Here is a 5218-nt window from a genome sequence, read left to right as displayed (position 1 = left end):
TCCGTTTTCGTCCGTCTTTTTATCGTTGCACTACTAATGACGAGATCTTCGATTCTCGTTTAGATTGCTTTGGCTAGAAATCACACGATCTCATATTCGAGTTTCGGGTTGCATATTACTAAGCTGAAACTTCGGAAAATCATAACTTCCTCATACAAAGTCAGATTTGGACGATCTTTTTATGCACGCTCTCGGTTTAAAGAAATCTACAACATTCGTTTAGATCACTAAGGCTAAATATCGCTCTATCTCAAATTCACATTTTACGTCATTCAGCGTCGTGTCGGTCCTGTCGTGAAACTTCGATAGGTCATAACTTCTTCGTTATAACTCGGATTTTGGCATTCTTTATATCTCTGGAATCCTTGTTTCAACCACTACATCTTCAAGCAAAGATATCAGGATTATCTCACACTTTACTTTTGATGCTTATTTTATTCTTAATTCATTAAATTATAACAATTAAGAAAACAAACACGTAAATCATATAGTTCACATAATACTCAAATATTTCATCATTAATACTTCAAAAAGAGTTAAAAGGTTAACCTAGACTATTACATCAATGATAATGCCTAGCCTGGAAACGCGGGCGTTACAATTCTCTCCCCCTTAGGATGATTCCGTCCCCAGAATCACACATCAACAAACAAATGCGGATCGCAACTCAACATGTCACTCTCCGTTTCCCAGGTGAGATTTGACCCATTCGTATGTTTCCAACGGAAAAGCACTAATTCGATCAACTTGTGTCAAAGCTTCTTAGTCTTTCGGTCAACAATTGCCTCTGGTTCTTCAATCAACCTTTTGTTCTCATCCAATCTTAACTCAGAGATTGGAATAATGTCGGGAACTTCTCCCGTGAATTTCCTCAAATAACACACATGAAAAGTGTTATGAATACCATCTAGTTCTTCAGGTAATTCGAGCTTGTAAGCTTGGTTCCCAATCCTCTGAAGAACTTTAAACAGCCCAATAAACCTTGGACTCAACTTTCCGCTCTTACCAAATCTTATAAGTCCCTTCCACGGCGAGACTTTAAGCAAAACCGAATCTCCAACTTCGAAAGTCATCGGTCTTTGCTTTTTGTCCGCATAACTCTTTTGACGATCCTGAGCTGCTAACATTCTTTCCCTGATTATTTTCAGCTTTTTAGCTGTTTGATGAACCATCTCTGGTCCCATAAACAGCTTTTCCCCAACCTCAAGCCAACAAGACGGCGTACAACACTTCTGTCCGTACAAAGCTTGATAAGTTGCCATTTTTATGCTCGAGTGGAAACTATTATTGTATGAAAATTCTACCAAAGGTAAATGTTCATCCCAGTTACCTAGGAATTCCAGGGTACATGCTCTCAGCATATCTTCAAGTGTTTGTATCATTCTTTCGCTCTGACCATCAGTCTGTGGATGGTAAGCTGTACTTAAACACAACTTGGTACCCATTTCCTCTTGTAGACTTTTCCAAAATCATGACGTGAAACGACTATCATGATCTGATACAATTGTTAGAGGAACACCGTGAATTCTCACAATTTCCTTCACGTAAGCATTCACAAGCTTATCCATAAACCATTTTTCATTGGCTGCTATGAAGTGTGCACTTTTGGTGAAACGATCAATGACCACCCAAATCATGTCGTGACCATTCTTTGTTCTGGGCAGTTTAGTGACAAAATCCATAGCAATGTCTTCCTATTTACCCATAGGCACAGGTATAGGTTCTAAACTCCCGTATGGTTTATGATGTTGTGCCTTAACTCTAATACACGTCACACATTCCACCACGTACTTTGCAATATCAAGCTTCATCGTCGACCACCAGTAATATGGTTTTAGGTCCCTATACATTTTAGTGCTACCGGGATGAATCGAGTACATGGTTTTGTGAGCTTCTTCCATTAGAAGATCTCTTACTCCTGCCGTCTTAGGCACCCAAATCCGATCTTGGAATACCTTCAGTCCGTGACTATTTATACCGAACACTAACGTTTTTCCCAAACGTTCTCCCTTTCAGTCATTCTTTTCTGAAGCTTCTTCTTGAGCTTTCTTTATACTCTCCACAATTGACGAGACAACTTCTATTCTCAACGCTCTTGGCCCTTTTCTTTCAAGATTGACTTTCCGACTGAGAGCATCAGCAACAACATTTGCTTTACCGGGGTGGTAAAGTATCTCACAGTCGTAGTCTTTAAGTAATTCTAGCTAATGTCGCTGTCTCATTTTCAATTCTTTCTGACTAAAGAGATATTGAAGACTCTTATGATCAGTGCACAATTTGCACTTCGTGCCATAGAGGTAATGCCTCCATATCTTCATAGCGAAAACTACTACTGCCAGCTCCAAATCATGAGTCCGGTAGTTATTTTCATGCTCTTTCAACTGTCGAGACGCATATGCAATCACCTTTTCTCTTTGGGTCAAAACACAACCCAATCCAACCCCAGACGCATCGTTATAGATAGCGAAGTCTTCAATTCCGTCGGGTAGAGATAAAATCGGTGCTTCACATAGCTTCTTCTTTAGTAACTCGAACGCTTATTTATGCTTATCACTCCACGCATAAGCGGCTCCTTTGTGGATCAAAGATGTTAATGGACTAGCAATCAAAGAAAAGCCTTAGATAAACTTTCAGTAATAACCGGCTAATCCCAAAAAGCTTCTGATCTCCGTGGGACTTTTCAGTTGCTCCCACTTTGTCACAGCCTCAATCTTTTCTGGATCAACCATTATCCCTTCTTGGTTGACCACATGACCCAAGAATTGGACATCTCAAATCCAAAAATCACATTTGGATAACTTAGCATACAACTTCTCCTTCTTCAAGACTTCCAACACTTCTCACAAGTGTCTACCATGCTATTCTTGGCTCTAAGAATAAATCAGAATGTCATCTATGAAAACTATCATAGATTTATCAAGTAACGGATTACAAACTCTATTCATTAAATCCATGAAGGCTGCTGGAGCATTGGTTAGTCCAAACGACATAACCAAAACCTCGTAGTGTCCATATCTCGTTCTAAATGCAGTATTCTCTATATCCTACTCTTTTACCCTCAGCTGATGATATCCTAACCTCAGATCGATCTTTGAAAATAACTTGAGCCTTGCAGCTGATCGAACAGGTCATCAATCCTTGGCAATGAATATCTATTTCTTTATTGTTGCTTTATTCAGCTCTTTGTAATCGATGCACATTCTCATGCTTCCATCTTTCTTCTTTATGGATAACATCGGAGCTCCCCAGGGCGATGAACTAGGTCTAATGAAACCCTTATCCAATAACTCTTGAAGTTGCATCATCAGGTCCTTCATCTCCGTTGGTGCTAATCGGTACAGTGCTTTTGCTATTGGCGTGGTTCTTGGTAACAAGTCTATTCTGAACTCCACTTGTCTATCAGGCGGTAATCTAGGAAGAACTTCGGGAAATACTCCCGGATAATCACGCACCACTGGAATACTCTCCACCTCCTTCTTTTCCTTCTTATCATCGATCAGAATGCTAGATATGATGTACATCCCTTGGCCAAACACTTTCTGGCTTTCCTTAGCGAAATGATTCCAGAATTCACTCTGCATTTGTTCCATACACCATAAATGATTCTTTCCCTGTCGGGTTTACTTTTACTATCTTCTTTCTGCACAATATCTCGGCATCATTGGCGCTAAGCCAATCCATTCCCAGAACAATGTCGAAACCATTAAGTTCTATAGGCAATAATTCCTCGTGGAACTTATTCCCATTCAAGTAAATGAAGATATTTTTCATGCGATGGCTAACAGGTACAAACTTGCCACTAGCAACTTCGACTAATAAAGCATTATCTAGTCTATCAGCAGGCAAAGCTAGTTTTCTACCAAACTCATGCGAAATAAATGAGTAGTTGGCTCCAGAATCAAAAAAAATTGAGCAGGCAATTCGTTTACAAGAAAGGTACATGAAGCGACATCAGCTTCATCTTTTGCAGCTTCTAGTGTCATCTGGAATGCCCTCGCCTTCGACTTTGGTGGAATGTTGAGCTTAGCTGCCTCCTTCTTCTTCGGACACTCTTTCAAAATGTGCCCATCTTCATTACATCCAAAGCACATCCTCTGTTGGACAGACACTCATTGGCGTAGTGCCCAGTTTTTCCACACTTGTAGCAGGTTACTTCCTCACTACATTTTCCAAAGTGCTTTTTCTTGCACTTGTCACACCATTTCGTTTCGCCTCCTTTTCCACCAAACTTTTTCAAATTAGACTTTGAAAATTTACTTTTCGTACTGGAACCTGAAGTTCCTTCAAACTTTCTCCTTTCGCCAACCTCAACCTTGCTGTTGGTTCTCCCCTTTATCATATCATCAACAGACTTGGCAGCCCAAATAACTGCCTCTAGAGTAGGTGTCTGACGTACTGGCACCACGTACTCCCATGGGAGTCCCTTTACGTACCTATCAACTTTCGTCAGCTTGTCTAGGACGATGCGCAAAACAAACTCCATCTTGTCTGTGAAGTTATTAGTGTATTCATCAACTGACATGCTGCCTTTCGTCAATGTCAGAAATTTGTTCTCCAACTCCAACAGATTTTGAGCCGAGCAGAACTTGCGCTTGAACTGCGCCAAGAAATCTGCCCATGACAATTGCAGTGGCTCTCATTAGGGCTTAAAGTCTTCCCTAGAGTGTCCCACCAACGAACAGCTCCACCTCCGAACTGACGCACTGCAAAGGTAGTCTGTAACTTGCCTCTGCTGCCACAAGTGATGAAGGCTAACTCCATTTCGGAGATCCAATCCATCACTCCGATCGGGTCCTCCTTTCCGGTGAAGGACGATGGTTTGCAAGTCAAAAAGTCCTTGTACTTGCATCCCAGTCCATTATGTCCTCCATCTTGGTTGTTTTGTCAAACTATCGATGGGTTGTCTTGACCAATTATCCCACTAAAGTTCTCTCCTTCAGACTTTCCTCCATTAACTTCGGTCTCTTCTACATGAATTGACAGTTCTTCACGATTTTGTCGAAGCAGACGCCTCGTTTCTTCCATTTGGCGATCCAACATAGTTTAAATCATCACATGCACACCAGCCATAGTCATTGGCTCAGGTGCTGTTGTTGCAACAACTACTTGTTCTATCACAGGTATTTGATTCGTGTTTTCATCAGCATTTCCAACTCCACTCCTCGTTCTGACCATTTTTGATCTATACACCGAATAAGGTGAAATTAGATCCCCATTC

The sequence above is a fragment of the Lactuca sativa genome, chromosome 2 (assembly GCF_002870075.4).
Source record: "Lactuca sativa cultivar Salinas chromosome 2, Lsat_Salinas_v11, whole genome shotgun sequence".
In the NCBI taxonomy this organism is placed as follows: Eukaryota; Viridiplantae; Streptophyta; class Magnoliopsida; order Asterales; family Asteraceae; genus Lactuca; species Lactuca sativa.
The sequence above is the reverse complement of the archived record's forward strand: the minus strand, read 5'-3'. Positions refer to the sequence as shown.